We start from the raw sequence: 22,121 nt of genomic DNA, 5'->3' as shown, positions 1-22,121 counted from the left end.
GAAACCAGAAGGTCCGATGTCAGGTGGTCCCAGGCTGCCCCCATTCCCGCCTCACGTGCTCTGTGCTCCTCTAGTCTGCCTGTGGCCAGGCCATGTCTGACACAGTCGTATGCAGTGGGCGAGACTGGGTGCTCAGAGCGCACTGCAGTGGCCTCCCTCCATTCTAACCTCTTCTACCACAGGTAGCTACTGCACTCTTGTGTGTGTGTGTGTGTGTGTGTGTGTGTTGCTGTCTAGAACAACAGTTCTTCAAACCTGTAGTCCAGGCCTTGCCCCCTCCCAATGCTACTTGCTGTGATCTGAACTCATGTCTTGACCTCAAACGCCTCCGCTGAGATCTAAGGTCCAGTTTTAAGAGGTAGGGCTTTGGGGTTGGTGCAACAGCTCAACTAGCTAATCTCCACCTCCAAGCACAGGGATCCCATATATAGGCACTGGTTCATGTCCCAGCTTTCCCACTTCCCATCCAGCTCCCTGCTTGTGGCCTGGGAAAGCAGCAGAGGATACTCCAAGGCTTTTGGATGCTGTACCCATGTGGGAGACCAGAAGTAGCTCCTGGCTTCAGATCAGCTCAGCTCTGGTCCTTGTGGCCATTTCGGGAGTGAACCAGCAAATGGAAGATCTTTCTGTCTCTCTTTCCTTCTCTCTGTAAATCTGGCTTTCTAATAAAAATAATAAATATTTTATAAAAAAGAAGAAAAAGGTAGGGCTTTTAGCAGATGACTAGGCTGCGAGGCTGGAGTCCTTACCAGTGGGACTGGAAACCTTATGAAGGAGCTGAAGGCACTTGTGCTGTCTGTCCCCTTGTGTGGTCCCATCACATGAGGAGCCAGTAACAAGATGTCATCCTGGAAACCGATGGCCACCCTCACCAGACATGGCCCCTGCTGGGGCCCTGATCTTGGACTTCTCAGACTAGAACTCTCAGAAATAAAAATTCCCCTTCTTTACAAATTACCTAGTTTGTGGCATTTTGCTACTGCGGCACAAATAAACTAAGACAATGCCCTTCAAAACTGAAGGCCCAGTAACAAAGAACAGCCAACATGAGGACTGAGTTCAAAAAAAGGCATCATAGGGGCTAGCTAGCACTGTGGTGCAGTGGGTTCAACGGTAGCCTGTGGTGCTGACATTTCATGTGGGCATTGGAGTAGGTCCCAGCTGCTTCACTTTCAGTCCAGTTCCCTGGTACTGTGCCTGGAAAATAGCAGAAGACAGCCCAGATGCGTGGGCCCCTGCCAGCCACATGGGAGATCTGGATGGAGTTCCAGGTTCCTGACTTGTGCCCAGCCCAGCTAGGACTGTTGTGGTTAGTGACCCAGTGGCTGGAATCTCTCTCTCTCTTTTTCTCTAACTCAGCCTTTCAAATAATAAATCTTTTTTTTAAAAAGATTTATTTATTTTTATTACAAAGTCAGATATACAGAGAGGAGGAGAGACAGAGAGGAAGATCTTCCCTCTGATGATTCACTCCCCAAGTAAGCGCAACAGCCGGTACTGCGCCGATCCGAAGCCGGGAACCAGGAGTTCTTCTGGGTCTCCCACGCTGGTGCAGGGTCCCAAAGCTTTGGGCCGTCCTCAACTGCTTTCCCAGGCCACAAGCAGGGAGCTGGATGGGAAGTGGAGCTGTGGGGATTAGAACCGGCGCCCATATGGGATCCCCGGGGTGTTCAAGGCGAGGACTTTTAGCCGCTAGGCCACGGTGCCCGGCCCTCAAATAATAAATCTTTAAAATAAAAACAGGAAGGGGGGCGGTGCTGTGGAGTATTAGGCTAAGCCTCCATGTGTGGCACTGGTTCATGTCCGGGCTTCTCCACTACCCATTCAGCTCCCTGCTTGTGGCCTGGAAAAACAGTAGCAGTTGGCCCAAGTACTTGAGCCTCTGCACCCATATGGGAGACCTGGAAGAAGCTCCTGGCTTCAGTTGGCCCAATTCTGGCCATTATAGCCATTTGAGGAGTGAACCAGCGGATGCAAGATTTCTCTCTCTGTATATGTGTGTCTATAACTTCAGCTTTCAACTACAAATAAAACAAATCAGAAAAAAAAAAAGAAAAACCGGGCGCCCCAACAGTTTTTGTTCATGTTAGCCCTATCTATCAGTATTTATGATCTTTCAGAGTAAAATAGAAGAACTTACACATTTATGCATTTTAAGGCAATAACCTTCTGTGGGAACATAAATGCCATCATGAGAAACAGCCACTTTCCAAAAATCAAACAGCCACAATCCAAAAATCTGCATCAGAGAGGCAGAGTCCCTCCTGCCAGTCCAGCTCAGGGGAAGACTTTGGCTTCTCCCACACTCGTGGGAGTGAGGGGGTGCGCTGTCACAGGCAGGCAGCTTCTAGAAAACATCCCCGGTTCTCTCCAGAGAGCAGAACTAAGGGAACAATACCTATGACTATTAAGGAAATCGGCTGTGGTCAAGCAAAAACCCTGCAAACCCCCAGGCGGTGCCAGCTGGTAAACATTTACCACCTGCTGGGCTGAGGGGAAGCTCTTCCTGGGGCTACATGGTTTAATGCAAGAGGCCCCTGAGCTCCCCTTGGGGAGAGACACGCACAGTTAGCTCAGCTAGCTCCTCCTGGAACCTTCCCGGAGTAGGCTGGAGCTGTGGGAGGCCTTCCCAGCACCAGGCTCCCCAGGCACTCTCTGGGAACCCCTGTGCTGGCAGGTGGCCTAAACCTAACCTGCCCTAGGCCTAACCCCTCAGGGGCTTCACAGCCTCCTCAGAGGGGGCCTACAGACTAAATGCCTGTGTGTGCCTTGCCAACATGCCCAAGTCATCCACTGAACCCAGTCACTCGCTAAGCGGTTGCCATCTTGCCCGGTACCTTGAGCCTGTCTCCTTATGCATTGTGGGGGACAAGCACTTAACCTGGCAGTTCCAACTCTTGCAGTCCATGTCTGAGTGCCTGGGTTCTAGTCCAGGACCACTCCTGATACCAGCTTCCTGCAGATACACACTCCAGGAGGTAGTGGGCAGAGGGCAGTGGGTGGTGGCTCTTGAGTTCCCAGCTCCCAGCTTTGGCCTGGCCCAGCACTGGCCACTGCAGGCATTCTGGGAGTGAATGAGCAGATGCGTGCTCTCTCAAATAAACAAAACCTCACAAATGAGTAAATCATCTACACTTGGGTGCCACTGTAAGCTAGGCACTTGGTACATTGTGTATCTCCCCAGAGCTGTGACATCTCCCTCAGACCTGCAACCATCATGCCCACTGCCGGGAGCGGACACAGCCACACAGCCATGCAGATTGCCACCTAATAAACATGCTTCTCCAATTAACTGGATTCTTCCAGCTGTGCCTGCACTGTGTCATTCCCAGCCTGGCAGCTTGTTAGTGGAACTCAGTAATCACTCCACTGCAGGAAAATCTTCCCTCTCTGGAACAGCAAAGCATTTCAGTGCTTGCAAAGAAGAAGGAGACGGAGACGGAGACGGAGAAGGAGAAGAAGAAGAAGAAGAAAAAGAAGAAGCAGAAAAAGCCACCGAGGCTAGGAACAATAGAGCCTGTATGTTGAGCTGAACAGTTAATGCAAAGCAAAACTGGCAGGGGTGAATCTCAGCCCATGTGCTCCCCCGGAACGAGGAGTTTCTCCCCAACATTATCTTGTCACATCACAAATTGCTGCATCCTTTCATAGAGAGCTTTCTGGATTCCTAAGGAAAGCTGTCAAATCCAGGATTTAAATTCTTTCCTCACTGGTCTCTTCCGACCCATTTATTTGTAGGGAGCCCCTAATACACAGCCTTCACATGCCGAAGTAGCATGCAGTTAGTCACCAGTCATCACGCAAATGATAGTGCACAGTCTTCATCCACACCTCCCTGGCACCTGTTGGATTAATGAAGTCTTGCAGAATTAGGGGATAGTTTTATATAGTATAGCATCATACTTGTGAAAATCTAAGCCCAGGAACTTCCTCTCCAGTTTTCCAATTCAGATGCTCGGGAGTTGCTGGTCACTATAGAGCCAATGTCAGTGAAAAGGGCTCCATGCCAGCTCTGCCAACCATAGCGACAAGGCCCTGGGTTAAGTTTGACAATGCAGACGCCTGCAATGCTGAACCTGCCACTGACGTCTTCCAATGGCAGTGGAAATCAGATACAGAAAGAATAAGTTGCATTACCCCAGAGGCAAGTCACAAAGATAGATGGAGACCTACATGATCAGAGTTGATAGGGGTAGCCATACCTCCTGAAGCAGCTGTGCTGATGTCACAGGAAGGAAAGGCGCTCAGCTGGTCCCAGGTAAGGGAAATGAAAGAATTTCTCCAAGGGCATCATAGAAGTTCTAGACTGGTTAACAGTGGGCCAGAGTTGACTGGAACTTGCCTGTTTGTTTAGAGCCACTGCCCACTCTTGTTCACTATGGTCTGCCCCATGAGAAGCGGTGAGGGCCAGGCCCTGTTGGCTTTTGATACAGGTCATCCAAGGGAACTCTCCCCACTCCAGGGTGATGAGCAGCGACTTAACAGGGCCTGGGGCTCCTCCATAGCCTTCTTCCCCATCCACACAGGGCCCTCGCCATGGCCAGGTTCCCAAGAGGGTGGGTCCCCAGTTCTAAAAACACCTTGTCCCCTGGCTTCAGTGGGTGGGACGGCTTCCTGCTAGGGTCCTCATTAGCTTCTCAGTTCTTACCACGGCACTAAATGCCTGGGGTGACCCGCGTAGGAGGGTCTATGGACCAATGTGCAGATAGAGGGGCACCGAGGGAACGCTTGGGCAGGAATTTCACTTCTTACGGCCCAGCTTGGGTCCTTTTAGGATAATGGGCAGCGAGACCAGGTCTGCCCTCTGTTGAGAAGAACAGAGCCCTGTGCTGAACTAGAAGACAGAGATCCAATGGGAGGGCTGAGGATGACTGCTGGGGTCCAGTGAAGATGGCGCTGATGAGGAAAATGAGCAAGCAAGGCCCCAGAAGCCAAGGGTGTGGGACAAAGGCCGTGGGGCCTTAGGGACAGCCTCAGAGGAATGAGGTGGGTCAGCCCAGCCGACATCTCGCATCTCTTCTGTCATGTAAATGAGACTTTATCAGAATCACCTAATTCCTAGGAATGTCCACATCTCCTATAGCACCACAGATTTATTGAAAGGTGTGGGCCTACAGTGTGAATACCCGGCTTGCTGCTGTCTGGATGCCCTGCCCTCCTCTTTGGCCAGCCCAATGGGACACATCAGTGCAGTTGCCACTCCGCTGGAGCCCTTGGTAACAGCTTTGACCAGTATCCCTCTCTGCCCCAGGAAGCTGGCAGGCATGATGGGGAACAGACAAGGAAAACGTGGGGCGGGGGGACGACAGAAGAGGAGGAAGAGGAATGTGTGGTGTGGTGGAAAAAGTTCTCGGCCTCCAAGTTTTCAAGAGCAAGGACGAGTCCACTTCCTTTAGTGGTAGGCCCACACATGAAACCCAGAAGAGAATTCGGATGGTCTTGACCTTGATGCTGTTTCTACAGTCACAGGAAACAGCATGCAGGACAGAAAAGTTGGAGGGAAGCAACTTGATTCTGACTCTGGGTAAGGGAGAGCAAACCAAAGCAGAAAGGAGGGTCGGAAAAGCCGCAAGCCTCTGCCCGGGTTTGGGGCCCTGCACAGAGCTCTTGTTCCTGACAGAATGGAACAACTCTGATCAGGCAGACCTCACCAGAGGTCAATGTCGAGGCCCAGAGGTCGCCACTTCCTTCTCTAAGTGAAGGCTGACCTGGCATTCTCACCCCTTGGAGGACGATAACAAATGACAACAGTTACATCTCCTGAGTACCAACCCTCGTCACACACGACCGTGGGTTGCAAGTGACAAAGGAAGTAGTTTTATTTGTTTCAACACTTGAAAAGATGTCCCTTGAAGAGCTGGCCATGTCTGTGCCCTGCAGTAGTGTTCCCAGCTGTAGAGTTTGCACACCCACCCCAGTGGAAGGGACGAGGGGGGATAAGTTTGAGGGCACCCCACTCTGCACTTTGCTGAGACCAGCAAAAGGCCTTCTGTGAAGGACAAAGCTTGCAGGAGTGGGTGTACGAGAGAACTAAAACACGCTGTGGGGCCTCAAAGAGCGTCTCAGCCCACAGCCTTCTGCCCAATAGTGTTTACTCTGCATTTTCATGGTGTGGTATGTGTGCAGTTTTTGGTTATGACTGATGCATTATTTTGGGGTGAGGGGGTGGGATAAATAGATGGGAAGGCAGATGAGCTGGATCTTCTGGATTAAAATTTGGGGCCTGGTTGGAAAAATGATGAATTTGTAGAAAGAGCAACTAACTCATGGCTTGGGTTTACACCCAGGATGTTTCACCTTTGCAAAACACACACACACAACTGTCATTGACACTCTGCATGAAGACTGTGAGCGACTGTTTAAAAGCTGTGTATGGGGCCCGGCACAGTAGCCTAGTGGCTAAGTTCTCGCCTTGCATGCGCTAGGATCCCATATGGACTATGAACACTAATTTATGTCCTGGCTGCTCTACTTCCCAACCAGCTCCCTGCTTGTGGCCTGGGAAAGCAATAGAGGATGACGGCTCAAAGCCTTGGGACCCTGCACCTGTGTGGAAGACCCAGAGGAAGCTCCTAACTCCTGGCTTTGGATTGGCTTAGCTCCAGCCCTTGCAGCTACCTGGAGAGTGAATCAGCAGAGCAGATGGAAGATCCTTCTTTCTGTGTCTCCTTCTTTCTGTATATCTGCTTTTCCAATAAAAATGCATTTTAAACTATATATATATAAGCTGTGAATGCCTGAAACTTGTGAACCAAGGTGTCCTCTGCCCAAGTTTAATGCTCTCCCCCTCCAAAGACCAGTTGCTGAGTTACAACAGCTGCCATGTTGGAGATGGGAATTGGGGAGAGACAGTCTTTATTGAGAGGGAACAGTGGCAGATCACTCTGTCTTAGAGATTAGACAAGAAGATCTTATCTCTTCCAGTAATGAAGTTCTATCCACTTAGCATGCCAACCTGGGATACCAGGTGAGGAGATGAGAATGGTACAGGAGATGTGAGTAGGGTGAGAATAAGCCCATGCTCCCAACGTAGCGACCTCCTCAAGCCGCAGGGGTTGTTTTTTGTTTGGTTTTCTCATTTTGATTATGAAAGTAGCAGGGATCCATCACCAAAAGCACAGTGTTCCCAAAGTTCTTCAAGGGGACAATGGTTTCAGCATTACTGGTCTCAGGAGGAGACTAAGCATCCATACCAGGCAGCAGGTCACTTCTGAGTACCAACAAGCCTTTGCTGTTGTTGTTTTAAGTCCTAAGAAATAACGAATACCCAGATGTTCCACCTGGATTCAAGATCCATAGGTCCTTGACATGGTACAGATCGGCACCTACACCTACATGGTAACACCTCTTTAGGCAGGCATTAGGTTCTGTGAAAACTTCATCTCCACGTAAACTGCTGCCCACACTACCACTTTGTTTTAACACACACACACACATAAAGATTCATTTAGAAACACACACACATATACACAGGATTCATTTAGAAACTGCCCAAGGTTTATACAACATTGTGCACATTCTAAACACCACTGAGTTGGATGCTTTCACAGGGTTAGATGTGTGTTTTAGGACTTTCAACTCAATTAAACAAAACGAAACAGTGCATTATACCCATGAATGCAAGGAAGTCCTATGGCAGGAGCAGAATCTGCTAACTAAAAGTCAGACAAAGTGTCCAGGCTCTTAAACGATTTTTTCCAATATGTGCCTTTTGTTTTAGTGATGGAGTTTGATATGATATACCAAGAAGCTAAGATCTGGAGTGAGAAGACGCCCAAATAGAGAACACACGAAACTCCTTGGAGCTAAGACCATGTTCTTCAGCCTGTGACATGCCCCAGCTCTCCCTTAGCCTTCTAAAACCCTTCGCTCTTTGCCAGGTCCATGATGCCCAGAAGGAATGACTAGACTATACAAAAACTCACAGGTCCAGGCTGCTTTGGAAGGCAGAAGCACTAAGGGTGGGGACCGGGTCAGAGACACCGTTCTCTCTGGGAGACAAATCACAGAGCCCAGCTGATGAGGTGGGTGTGGAAAAGCTGACCAGGTAATCCTGGATGGTCCCGGAGCCAGGGGCAACTGAGAGGTCACCCTAGGGTGGCCAGTGACAGTCCCAGTCACAGCATGGGCTGCTAGAAGGTCACTACCCATCTCTCAGCTCTGCTTAGGGCTTGAGGAAGAGTCAGGAGCCCACTCCCTAAAACCCACACTTAGCAGCAGAAGGAAGGAGCAAACAGGTGCCTCCCTAAGGCCTGACCTGGGGGCCTGGGATCACAAGAGCAAAGAGTGTGGTATGAGCCAAATAAATGGCAAAATGCCAACCCTGAGGTGTGCTGCCTGGAGCAGTGTTCAGAGGAGGATGCCTGGTGACCAGCTTCCTAGGGATGGGCAGCTCCCGGCCCCAGGTTATGTGTGGGCTTGGATTCCATGACTGCTTTTTGCTTTTTCTACCAGGAAAGCAAGACAGAAGGAGGACGGAGCAAGAAAAGCACTTTATTCCCTAACTTGTCCCTGGGCCTTTGGCAGAGCTAAAACAGGTGCCAAGGTGGCACAAAGCTTTTGGTCCAGCCCCTGGGCAAGGCGCCCTCGGCAAAAACAAGACTCCACCCAAACCACGATTTTCACCAGCCACTGAGGACTGCTACAGCCTGCAACAATGACAACAAACCCTTCGCGGCTTCTCTGAGACACCGGTTTTGTTCCCCTTTAGGCGGGCAGATTAGACCAAGAGTAGGGGCCTGGCAGAAATGCAGAAGTGGGGAGACCACTGCGTTGAGCACAGGAGCCAGCAGCACAGCGGCAGACGTGACCGCAGAATGCTGGCTGGCTTCGCCGTCCCTAGGGCAAACAGGGTGGGTGGGCCGGGTGGTCTTCACCCCTTTACAGAACAGGGTTTTCTTGGAAACTGGACCAAGAATGGCATGGGTGTGATTTGCATTCCTTTGAAAAGAAGTAATTTCTCTCCCGAAACCTCTGGTTCCTCATTCTGGCAAAGAGGGGGTGGGTGTGGAAGTCTTTGGGCTACAGGCCACCTTTTATCTGGCTACCACCTCAAATCTCTCTCACAGGGGAGTCCTGGTGACCTCCACCATGTCCCCCAACCAGTCAAAGATCACTTGGCTCCAGCTGACATCGTTAAAGAAGCCAGGGCACCTCCCCAATTTGCTCTCACAACCCAACCAAATGTGAAGGAAAGGCAAAAGTGAAAAGCAAGCCATGCCTCCTGATCTTGCTGCACAAAAGTTTTCCCTACCAGCTTGCCTTCCTTGGATGCCTCTAGTACCCTCAGCCCCTCCTGCACTCCAGCTCTGGCCTTGTCCCCACTGTGACATGGGGACAAGCATGTGGCAAGCAGGAAAGGAGACTGAGGCCCAGTGTGAGGCCACCATGATGGCATGGCGTGGGGCGGTTCAGACAGAGGCCAGGGGCGGGGCATGGAAAGGGTGGATGGGAGAGTACGGCTGGAATGGGATATGGGTCAGGACACCACTGCCAGGCGTGCTATGAATTTAGGCTACATGCCAGCTCCTTTTTCACTCTTAAAATAACCCTAGGACACATCCATTATCAGTGAAGCCACTCACACAAGGACAGGTCCCATGGCCAGCGGTGGTGGAGGTCCTAGGGGTCGGGGGACAGGGGGTCTCCCTGCTGCTCCAGGGTCCATGGAGAGTCTGTGGTGCTTTGCAGTGCACCTGCCTGAATTTCAATTGGTGCTCTAAGCCTTCATAGCCAGAGGATATCAGCATAATGTCCCCATGTCTCCCTCTCTCCATTTGTAAAATGGTGACCATGAGAATAATAGTCCTTGCATAGCAGTTGTGAAGATGAAGCAAATTAAAACTTCAGCAAGGTTGGGTGGATGGACACTTGGCTTTTTAAAGTTTTATTGGGATGCTGTCATATTTGTTGGGCTGTCCAGTGTCCACGGGTGGCACATTCACTTGATTCTACAGTGTGCAGAGCAGAGCTGAGGAGCTGGGCCTGTAGGCCTAATGGCTCATAAAGCCCGAGGTGGTTACTCGCTGTCTCCTTACAGAGAGATTGCTGACTGCCTCCCACCTGCTTGTCTGGAGAAGCAGCAGGGGTGGTCAGGTATCCAGGTGTCTGCCACCATCGGAGAGACCTGGCTGAGCTCCTGGCTCTTCGCCCAGCCAAGTGCTAGTTATTGAGGGCACTGAGTCAGCAGATGGGAACTTTCTGCCTCTTAGATTAAACCAATAAACACCAGTGCAGGATACTGCACAGCGAATGGACCGGGGCGGGGGGCTGTCAAGCGCAGCATGGGAGGAAGCGAGGAGGTGTACACACAGCAATCCAGGACTGTGGTGGGGGGATGATGGGAGATGGGCAAACCAGCTGGATTTAGGACAAGTTTTCACGGCACAGAGCCTTGGTGATCACAATTAAAGAGGGTGGGGAGAGGACTGGCTGACATGGGAGGAGCTGAGGCTGACCCTCAGGCTTAGGTTCCACACGGGACACCATGCAATGGGATGGGGAAAAGCGAGGGGCAAGGAGGGGATGTTTGGGACCCCAAGGAGAAAGTCAAGTTCTATTCCTGCAGGCTCCCTTCAGTGAGAAAGCCCCCACCGACCCCTTTCCCATGCAGGTGCTGAGCTGTGTTCCTCACCGCTGTGCTGCTTCTGGATCTCTGACCCCTGACCGGGTCACACAGGTAAGTCCTGCGCCTTACCCAGCCAGCACCCCTTCCATCCCACTCCCCGTACTCAGCACTTCTGTTGCGCTCATAGTCATAAGGATAAGCTTACAGGAGGCACGACTCTGCTGACTTTTACTCATTTGTGCCCACCGAGCTGGATGTGGCTCAGTGGCTTTCCAGGTGTACATGTATGAGCTTTTTTCATCAGACACCTGCCACTCCCAAGCTCCCAACATGCAGCAGACCCCCTCACCCAGGACCCCCTCACCGAGCAAGCTGCTTTCCTTCAGTCCAGAGCCGCCTGGCTATCACCTGTCTTCCTCTTTCTGTCTTCTCCAGGCACATTTTCCTCCTTATTTCGCTCAATGTATTATATTGAATCCAGGGTTACTCTACACTAGTTGACTCCAAACATTGATTTATGTGGTCTATCACTCTATGTAAGTCATGTCTTCAATGACAAGCCATCATGTGCGGAGACACTGATAGGGAAGCAGCCCTATGGGCCCTGGCCACCTTCCACCTTAGCTTAGCTTCTTAGCCCTCCTCCACCTTTCCAGCACCCTCACACCCCTTCCACCCTCCTCACACTGCTGCATGCACCTGACCATCTGATGCTCCAGCAAGGGTGGGGAGCATCCACCTGCAAGATCACAGGTGGGACTCACAATTCACAGCCTAACTTTTCAGTGGACCATCACATAAGACCTGCAAATGATGCTACAAACATACAAACAGCTCCTGGCAGAACAAAGGTTCTCCAATCCCCTGAGTAAAGCACAATCACTTTGGCGGATTTGCTGAGGAGTCTCTCCCAGCCTTCCTTGTGGCATATGCCACTTCCCTCCTTGAAACTCCCTGAGCCTTGGGCTTTCGGTTCTTCTCTGGCCCTGACCACACTTGCTGGTGACCCTGCTCTCTGCGGGGCTCCCCGCTGGATCGGCCCTCTGCCCTTTCTTCTGACCACAGCTCCCACTTCTCCTCATTGGGAGGGCTCCCTCCCTGCCACCAGACTGCACGTCTGATGGCGAGTGTGGGTGGGGGCGGCCCCACCACAGCCAGTTTTGGGGCTATCGTCTCACCCACAGCTCCCCTTCCCGGCCATCCCTGGTGCTGTCTCACACACACAGAATACATGCACTGGGCCAGAGTTTGCTCACCCTGGAAACATGGGGACATTGGAGCCTGGGAGCACACCAGACACATGGCCATTCAGGCCAAGCTCAGAATTCAGGAACCATTTCACAGGAGGGCTGGTCCTGGTCCTTGGCTGGTCCTGGTGCTGAGAAAAGGGCAGAGACCTCAGACCACCCCGGAAAGGCTTCAGCACAGAACTTCCCATGAGTTCAACACTACCCTGCGTCCTCAGCATTGCTTTCTGTGGCTTAAATTACCTGCAGCCAATGCTTGTCCAAAAATATTCAATGGAAACTTTCAGAAATGTGGACACCTTGAATGTTCAACTGTGCCCCACTGTGAGAAGGGCACAAAGGATTCCCCTTTGCCTGGCATATCCACACTGTGTACACTACCTGCCCACCACTTCTCTTGTATCTCAATGCTTGTGTTCAAATAATCTTAATGGCCTAACTCAATAATGGTCTAAAACGCACGAGTGGTGCCACTGGCAGCTTCAGTACAGCACATTCCCAAAATGCTTCTATTTTAGCATTGTTAGCTGTCTTTCATTGTGCCTAAGGAGATGTACCAGGATATAGGAAAAGACAGGGTCTGCAGGATCCATATTACCGAGATCTCAGGCACGCCCTGGAAGTCCTGGGACGCACCCCTCACAGATTGGAGATGGCCGCTGTACTCAGAAGCCTCAGCTTGACCTTTTGGGGACTTTTAGCTCCCAAAGGTCACCCTCACACTAGCTGTGTGTCTCTGCCCACAGATGCACATCCACGGCTGCCTGTGTGTTAGGTTTCTATTTCCAAGACTGACCACAGATGCGTGACATACTAACAGCTGCCAGGAATGGTGTGAGTCTATGATGGGAGGGAGCATACCCCCAGGTTTTGTGAGAGGCAGTGAGGCCAGCTCTGGCAGCGGCAGATCAGCAGGCTTTGTGAGGTCCACCCACCAGCGCCAGGCACCACCCCCTTCAGATCCACAAGCCCTCACACAGGCAGCCTGTTGGGGCCACACCTGTTGCCAGCAGTTGAAACTGAGGGGTTTCACCAGCAAGCCCAGGGTTTCACATTAAACACCAAAGCAAAACACATTCTTCAAAACCAAAGCTCCCGCTGAAACAGCAGCAAGTCAAGTCCGAAGCAGCGGGGGAACCGCTCTGCTGAAGCAGGGCCTGGGGGCTGGCTGTGATCACCACCCTGCTGGCAGTTCTTCTGGGTAACCCTAGGGGATCCAGCCTCTGCTTTTTCAAGAAGACGACGATGATGTCACCGCCTTCTGTGTTTCCTGGTCCTTCCCAACTTGTACCCGTACATCACTGCATCCCCACACTGAACCAGTGGCATCGTTATCAGCATCGTATTGCCATGAACTATTTCAGCCCTGAGTTGTTAACCAACTTGTCCTAAATCCTACGGTCTGCCCTGGTGGAGCTGAGATCTGAATCCTATAGCCACCCCGCACTGTCTTCTCACTGGGGTGGAGTGAGAAGGATGTTCCAAGACTCCTGGCGGGTGTTTGCAACCTCACTAACACAGAGCCCTGTAGATGTTGTTTCTTGAACTTACATATGTATAAGTTTAATTTCCTTTAAAAATATTTATTTCACTTAAAAGAGTTATAGAGAGATATAGGGAGAAAGGGAGGGGAAGGAGGGAGGAGGAAAGAGAGATTTTCCATCTGCTGGTTCAACCCTCAAATAGCCACAATGGGCAGAGCTGAGCCAGGCCAAAGCCAGGAGCTTCTTCTTGGTCTCCACACGGATACAGAGGCCCCAGGCTTTAGGCCATCCCCTGCTTTCCCAGGCCATGAGCAGGGAGCTAGATCAGAAGCAGAGCAGCTGGCACTCAAATACACGCCCATATGGGATGCTTGTGCTACAGGCAGTGAATTAGTATGCTAGGCCATCACGCTGGCTCCAACAAAGCTTAATTTTTATACTAGGCACAGTAAGAGATTAACAACAATAACCAATAGCAACACAAGATAATATTGACAATGTATGTACAAAAGCAACCTGAATGTGATCTCGTCCTCTTTTTAAAAATGAGGGCCCAGCACAATAGCCTAGTAGCTAAAGTCTTCACCTTGAACACACCAGGATCCCATATGGGCGCCGGCTCTAATCCCGGTGACCCCACTTCCCATCCAGCTCCCTGCTTGTAGCCTGGGAAGGTAGTCAAGGAGAGCCCAAAACCTTAGGAACCTGCACCAGTGTGGGAGACCCAGAAGAGGCTTCTGGCTCCTGGCTTCGGATCGGCTCAGCTCCAGCCATTGCGACCACTTGGGGAGTGAATCAACAGATGGAAGATCTTTCTCTCTGTCTCTCCTCCTCACTATATATCTGCCTTTTTGGCATATCTGAATAGCTAGGGTCACTCCTCCCTTACACTGCTGGGCCATTACCAAGCAAAATAGCGATCTTTTGAACACAAGCACTTCAGCCACCTGACAGTCACCCTGATTGCTGGGATGGCTACTGAGGGACTAAATGGGTGGGTAGCACCTTAAATGGGGATACAGTGGACCAAGAGATGACTTAAGGCCAAGACAGGATGGAAAGGGACTGGGCATGCTCTTCAGAATGGGGTGCAATTGAAAACCTGTGAATTGTTTATTTCTGGAGTTTCCATTTATTATTTTCAGAGTGTGGTTGACCACAAGTAACCGAAACTGTGGAGAGTGAAACCACACATAATGGGACGCTACTCTACAGGCGTTCTGCCTCCAGATCCAGTATGCTGGCCTCTGTTATGGCTAACAGAAAATGAAACACTTTCTAACGAACACCCAGGAGGGAGGTGATGGTTACAGACCTGCTCCAGGGCTGGACTGCTGGGGTCCATTCCCTTACCTGTGTCCCCTTTCCGCACCTGGAAAATGGGACAGTAAAAGTACCTGCCTCTGAGCCAAGACATGGTTGCCCCCATCAGTTAGCAGCACCCAGTGCCTGGCACCTAAATGAGCACCTCACAGTCACATGTGTCCACTCGTTCCTGCAGCCCACTGGCTGTATGCCTGTTCCACATGCAGGGGCCTGAGCCATCGGACAGCTCCCGTGCCCCAGTGGGGACTGTGTTTCTGCACACCCAGAAGTGAGTCACAGCAGTTGGGTCCCAGGACACTCTGCCAAAGAATCTGCTGGTTTGGTGGCTTCAGCCCAGAGGGGCAGACCTGTCTTTGGGGGGCGGGGAGAGCTATTAACTATTTGTTAGGATAGTTTAACTCACGCTAACCAACACACTACAGCAACAGATCTCTCAGTAGCAACTGCAAGTCTGACCTTGCAGCAAGCTCCTAGGACTGGGACAGAGGGAGGAGCCCCAAGCAGATCACTGACACCCCAGGCCTCTTCTCCCAGGCTGCTGGTGGCTGTCCTGCCTCTTGGCCTTGTAAGCGCTTGCAGCTCCTGGTCCCACCTCCCTCGTAGCCTCTGACTGCTCTCTGCACTCTGGGCCTCTTTCCTGAACCTGACTCATCCCTCCTACCTAGCTCACACCTCCATGTTCAAGGCACCACCTCCATGTTCAAGGCACCGTTAGCCAACCTTTGCCTCGTCCTGCTCCTCCCACAGTTGTCCTCCACTGCTGGTCACCCTGCTACTGGGCCCAGACCTTAGAGCCACACTCGGCTCCTCTCTTCCTCTCCACATCACAGCCCTTGCTGGCGCTTCCTTCCCCACATGTCCCCAATCAACAATTTCTCACTGTACTCCGGATCATCTGGGACCGAGTCTCACCATGCCCCTAGCAGGTGCAGCAGCAGCCTCCTGTTTGCCTTGCCCACTTCTCACCTGCAACCTAGAAGTCAGATCTGTCCCCTGCCCTGTGGTCCTCTGAGGTTTCTGCTGTGGCCTTATGCTGTCTGTCCTCACATCCTGGGGCGTTCCCCTCATGCTCTCAGAGCACAGCTGCCTACTATGTGCTATTCCCCATCCCCTGCCCTGCCTGATACAGGATGGGCCTGCTTCTGTGCTTCTGGAATCTGCTCTGATGTTCCTTCAAAAGCAAGTCCTCGGCTGACCACCCTCGGAGGAAACCCAGCATCACTGGCACCCCCAGCCCCTGCTGCAGCTTCCCCCTTCTCAAGGACAAAGGTGGCTCCTTTAGTTTGCCAAGGTCCTGCTGCCTGGCACAGGACATGGGAGAAGCGCTCGGTAAACCCTGAATGGCTGAAATCATGCTCAGCCTTCTGACCTCCATGTTCCCACATCACCTCCGTGCAAGTCCCGAGACTCTTCATCTTCAGCCGGAGAGGACAAGGCTGGCTCACGACAGCTCGCCTGGGACAGGGCAGGAGGGGCAGGATAACAGGGGGGAGGATCTAGCTCTGGGAGTTTAGAGTCCCCTATTCAATTTAGAGTCCCCTATTCAGCAAGTGCTCAGTGGGGGACTCTGGCCTGAGAGTGCCTGGGAAAGAGGGAGACATGGTAAGCATGTTATAGATAGTCCAACTCCATTGAATAAACATTTAGGAAACCCTCTCCTAGGTGCCAACACCTCCCCACCACCACGGCCAGGGTGCCTGAGTACAAAATTCCATTGTCCAAAATCCCCTGCTGGAGATGCCAGCAAGCCACCTGGTCTAACAGGGCTAGGTGGGATTTCTCCCCCTCCCCCACGCTTGTTTTCTCAGAGCTTTCTCTTCTCCCCAGGAGACTTCACTTCCTCCTACAATGGAGAACATACGTCTGCAGACTGGAACGACCTCCACTTCCTGCCAGGTCTCCCCAGAGTGGGCAAGGGGCAAGCTCTGGCTGAGGTCACGATCCCTCCCTGTCCCCCACCCGACCTGAGCCCTGCCTCCATCCACACACTCAGTGGATCCTCTCCCTGTGACTTTCCTGAAACCACACCATGTTGGCTGGGAAGCAACTCCAGATCGTCTTTCTCCCCAGCCTTACGGCCAGCCCCACTGGCTCCTGCCTCCCAGAGGCTCTCCCTAGAGCCTCTGCCAAGCCAGCGCATCCAGAACGGGAGTCTCAGCTGCTCTCTCCAGTGCACCTGTTTGGTCTAGACTCATTCCCCATGTGGCTGCTGGTCACCATTTGTAGCGATGATGTCTCTTTCCCCACATTCCATTGGTCACTGAGGTTCCCTGACTGTACTTCACACCCTCTACCTACCCCTTCACCCCAGAGCCCAATCCACCCAATTTTCCAGCTGCACCCATTCTGCATCTCCAAGTAGCCACCCAGCCACTTCTTGGAATTCCAACATCCCAAGGGCAGAGGCAGGACCTTCAGGGCTTCTGTTTGGTTTAACTGCACCTGCCTGCCTCCGCCCTCTAGGGTCAAGGGTCTCCCAGAGGAGGAGGAGGGGCTCAGGACCCAGCCTGGTGCTTCTAAGCCATGGCTTAGTACGGGAGAGGGGAAAAGACTCTGACTGGTGACTGAAGCCAAGTCACCCTCGCCCTGCTCTAACATCATAGCACCACCATCTGCTCTACCCCTGCTAATAGAGCCAGAGCCCGGATTTGCTCCCCAAAAACCTTCTATTTCTTCTGCCAGGTCTCAGTGTTGGCTCCCTGTCAAGTTCTGCTTTGCTCTGAAGTCCACACATCTTTCTGAGAATTAGAATACTGCTCTTGAAACCGGAGCCCTGGGCCACCAGCCCTGATGTGGCCCTCCCTCCTCTGCCCACCAAGGGCTCACACCAGCCTCTCCCCACCATACCCGACCTCATCCCAGCTCAGGGCTAACAGGTCTGAAAATAGCCAAGCAGGAGCAGGAGGTGAGTTTACATGACAAACTTCTCTGGTACATGGAGTTCTCTTGCTTGTTATTAATGTGAAATTCAAACAAAGCATGTCTTTTTTTTTTCCAGTTCCCCAAGAATCTCACAGCTCTCTATTGCCACTAAACATATGGAAGAAAAAAAAAAAATCCCAGCATCACTGAATATCCAAACGATCCTAGGCTCCATATGCAAGTTGGCTCACGTCATCCTTCCAGCAGCCTCAGATAGGAGACATTAGCACCTCTGTACGCCAGTGGGAACACGGACGCTCCTGGAGGTCGGGCAACCTGCTCAAAGCAGGCAACTCCAACCAGCAAGTGCTAAATTCAGCGTCCACTCTGGGCTGGCCAGATGCAGAGCGCCACATGAGTTCCACTTTGCCGTGAGTAGGAGAAGAACCATGTCTAGACAATAAATTCAGGAGGCCCTTCTGTAGAAGCATGGAGAAAGAAAAGAACACGGGTGCACCCGAGAAGAACATGGACAACCAGGTCACCCGGGCAAGTACCCACATGGCCCACAGCTGGAATAGAATTGCTCAAGATTACAGGCTCAGAGAGGCAGGGCAGTGGGCCACCTGTAACATGTAGGGAGAGGAAGAGGAGGCGTGGTGAAGCTTGGTAAGCCACCGCATGCAGTACCACCATCCCACATGAGGATGGTTCAAATCTTGGCTGCTCCACTTCTTATCCAGCTTCTTGCTAATGGCCTGGGAAAGCAGTGGAAGGTAGAGTCCAAGTCCTTGGCTCCTGCACCCACGTCCTAGCTCCTGGCTTCAGCCTGGGCCAGTCCTTGCTGTTGTGGTCATCTGGGGACTGAAGTAGCAAATGGAAAATCTTTTTCTATCTCACCTTCTCTCTCTCTCTCTGGCTCTGCTTTTCAAATAAATCTTAAGAAACAGAAAGTTTGGGCCGAGCGTCCAAGGGGCCTGAGACTCTGCAGTGAAGATTCTGAACATCGCAAATCAAAGCAACCAAGGAGAGAGCCGTGTGACAGCAGAGGTGGGAAGGACCTTCCTCGGGAGTGAAACAGCTCAGTGGAGAGGCTGCCCAACCCGAGGACACAGCCTGGCGCCATGCCAGTCGGTGCAGAGCAGGGGGAGGGCAGGGCAGGGAATGCCCATGGGGACAGACTGGCGGCCTCCAGGAGCCGGGCGACAGCTGCAGCAGGGCTGGTGACAGTGGATTACCAGGGTAATCTGAGCAGTGTGGCAGGTGTGCAGTGCTGCTTGAGGGAGAGGCCAAGAGATGGCTACTCCTTCCAGAAACTTGTCCCTGAATGACAAGACGAGCTGGGGTTTAGGGAGGCAGGGACAAGGCAGTAGTAAGGCAGGAAGGGGTCACCTGTCTTGGATAGGGAAGGAGCGAAGACTTCTCACAGCGATTGGAAGAGGACACCTTCTCCTTAAGATAAAAAAAAGACTGGGGACATTTGGAGGTGGTCTGAATTGACTGGGAGGTAGGTAACAGAGTCCATGTTCCCAGCATCATGCCGACCTGCTAAAAGCTGGTGAGAGAGTAGCTCCTGTCCCCATCCCCTGGGAGGGACCCTCGCTGGGCTGGGCTACTCAGTGTTGGGTCCACAGGATGTGCCCATCAGGTGTGCACTGCCCAGCACCTCACTACATGGATGCACCTGCTACAGCACGGTCCGAGCACACCCCACCACCTGTCTGCAGACACCAACATGCAAACTGGGCTCACCACTGTCACCGTAAATAGACTTTGAGCCTGTCAGACCCGTGTGGGTTTTCACTTTTATCTCCCTCTTGGCCCTCCACCCCACTTCCTCACAAGAGAAGGTCCCCTGTGGGGGGTGGAGGGAAGGGATGGGGTGAGGCTGTTGTCTGACCATCCCTGGGCAGAGGGTTCAAGGAGGGGTCTGTCCAGGTATGGCTGATAGAGCAGCACAATGTACCCCACTTGATGGGAAGAGAATCAGGGTCCCTTCTGATTGATGGGCAGATCTGGCTGGGAGTACAGGGCAGAGACCATGGAAGTCACGTGCCTGGCCCAGGGGAGGGGATTAAGGGGTAACAGCCACAAGGGGGGCTTGCCCCTCACCATGTGCACTGGTACAGAGTAATCCTGCTTTGGCCTTCCTCAGAAAGGTGTAAGTAGGACAGAAGAAAAATAAGAGTGAGGGGAAAAAATGCTTTGCCGGGGAAAGAGCTCTGCACACAAGGAAATGATTTTTCTCCTATCTGTCCCCCAGTGAAGCAGAAACAATCACAGAAGGTTTGTTTAAGTGCCCAGGGGCGTTCTCTGTCTCCAGCCCAAAGAAGCTGAGACAGGTGGATCCCAGCCAATGCACACTGAAATGCCCCAGGCACCAAGTGAGTACTTACAGGGTCCACCTCCTTTCCAGGTTCTTCTTCCCCCCACCCCAGACACCCCCAACCAGCAGGGCCACATGCAAATCTTGCTGATTCAAGGAAATCCAGCCCAAACTGACCAGCACAGGCCTCAGCCCAGCTCAGCCTGTCTGTGGGGCTGCAGAAGAGAACCCGGGACCCCAACAACAGAGGCAGCACTCTGTAGGATCATCACAATAGAAATGACCATAAAACCCCAAACGCTCCACAGGGGCTGGCTGGGCACTCAACACCTGCTTCTCACAGCCCATCGTCCGCAGTACATTTACTTTCTGCCATTTCCCCAGCGTGGCTGGGCTGGGAGGCTTCCACCCACTCCTCCTGGGACCATTCACAACCCTGTCTTCTGCTTTGGAGTGCTTTGACAAGCCCACACTCCACCTTTAGCTGATCTCTCTCAGCCTCCGTGTCTCTCACACACACTCCTAAAAGCGTGGAACCCATGCCAGCGCCCGGGATGCCCTCAGAGAGTGTCCCTCTACAGGAAGGGATTCTGTAATTCCCTAGGCCTCCGCCCAGCCCAAGACTCGCTCAGCATGTGCACCCTCACACCTAGGGCAGCCTGGCCCGCCACGGCGAGACACCCCAGTTCTCATGAAAGTAAATCTGAAATAGCCAAATATGGAAACTCTGAAGGAGGCGGCACAAGAAGCAGAGAGAAAAGTCTCCCGCCGCGGGCCGGGCGGCCCTACATCCCCGACACATCCCTCAGATGCCCCGCCAGCCAAAAACGGGGCAGCGACTCCTTGGGCGCGCCTTCAGGGGCTGCGTTCCCAACCACCCCCAACCCGAACCCAAGCCAGCTACCCAGCTCGGGACCCCGCTCTCCGTCTCCCACACCTCTCCCCTGCTTCGAGCACCCGCTCGCCCCGCACCCACCTGCCCCCGCGCGCCTCCCCGCGCCACGGCGGAGTCAGGGGTGAGGGGACGGGCTGGGCGCCCGCCAGACCGAAACGGGACGGCGCTTTCGGTTTCATAGTCTCTGGCTCTCACAGGTCCCCCGCTTCCCGCTCCCCGCCCCTCCTGCGACTCACGTGTGCTCCGCCGGCTCCGGTGGGCGAGGCGCCCAGCTGCTCGCGCTGCGCCCGGGGCAGAGGGAGGCTCCGGGGAGGATGCCGGCCCCGGAGCTGGGCCCCGCGGAGAGTCGGCGGGGTGGGCGGGGCCGACCCAGGGGGCGGGGCCGGAGTGCTCGGAGGGCGGGACTGGGCGGAGCTGAGAGCTCGGAGGGCGGGATTAGGCGGGGCGGAGAGCTCGGAGGGCGGGACTAGGCGGGGCGGAGAGCTCGGAGGCGGGGCCGGAGTGCTCGGAGGGCGGGACTAGGCGGGACCAGGCGGAGAGCTCGGAGGCGGGGCCGAAGCGCTCGGAGGGCGGGGCTAAGGGGGGCTACGAGGGGCGGAGAGCTTGGGGGCGGGGCTAAGAGGGGCTACGAGGGGGCGGAGAGCTCGGGGGCGGGGCAAGAGGGCTCAGGGGGCGGAGCCAGCCCTGGAGCCCTAGGCACTGGCAGACCGCTGGATGACATTTCCAGTGCATCATTACCTGCGGTTGTGGGGGGGGAAGAGCAGCGCACCTCCAGCTGCTTTAGTGTGTTTGATAGCCCTGGCTCTCCTTGACCCATTACCTCAAACCCCGAGGTCCGGGTTCGGTTGCTCAGCTCCACTATCTGGCTGTGGATCTAACACCAGCAGTTATGGAGTTGACCCCTGTGGCAAGGCCTTGCTAAGCATCCCAGGCGTCTCTTGCGGCCATCTGGTGAAACAGGTCGTCTGCAGTGCAGAGAAGGGGCATGATGGGTGGTGCCTGGGCTGTACACACTCAGGAAGGGTCTTAGCTAGGACTTGAACCTGGGTCTCCTCACGCCTCAATACAGTGGGCTCTTGTGGTCCTTTCTCTGCACGAGCCTATGTTCTGGATGATGTCTATATTCTGGATCGATGGGTCAGGATTCCCATTCCAGCTCCTCTGCTTTCAGTTAGGCAGCACGGGACAGGCACTTAGCTTCCAGCTACTCATCAGGATAGGAGAGGCTGATGTTTACCTGGAGGAGTGAACCACGCAGATGTGTGCCTCACAGCTGGCAGTAGGGGGGCCAGGCTGGGGTCACGGGAAGAGGCAGCTCTCACATGCACGTGTGGGGTGTGGAAGAGCAGCCTGACTTTGCTTCTTCAGCAGCAGTCACAAATCCGGATATAAAAGTGAAAGCTAGCCTGCCCAC

At 53.2% G+C, this 22,121-nt stretch overlaps 1 protein-coding gene across 1 annotated transcript in view; it reads right to left on the bottom strand.

Moving 5' to 3' along the window:
* TRAF5 (TNF receptor associated factor 5) overlaps window positions 1-21,058 on the bottom strand; it is a 43,000-nt gene extending 21,942 nt beyond the window's left edge. Inside the window, exon 1 of the mRNA XM_004578670.2 lies at window positions 20,944-21,058. The gene's annotated coding sequence lies outside the window, so the exon portion shown is untranslated. The remainder of the gene's footprint in view (window positions 1-20,943) is intronic.
* Between the last annotated feature and the right edge of the window lie 1,063 nt (window positions 21,059-22,121).

This window comes from Ochotona princeps, chromosome 10 (genome assembly GCF_030435755.1).
Source record: "Ochotona princeps isolate mOchPri1 chromosome 10, mOchPri1.hap1, whole genome shotgun sequence".
Lineage (NCBI taxonomy): Eukaryota > Metazoa > Chordata > Mammalia > Lagomorpha > Ochotonidae > Ochotona > Ochotona princeps.
Note: the sequence above shows the minus strand (reverse complement) of the source record. Positions and strands in the feature narration are given on the sequence as shown.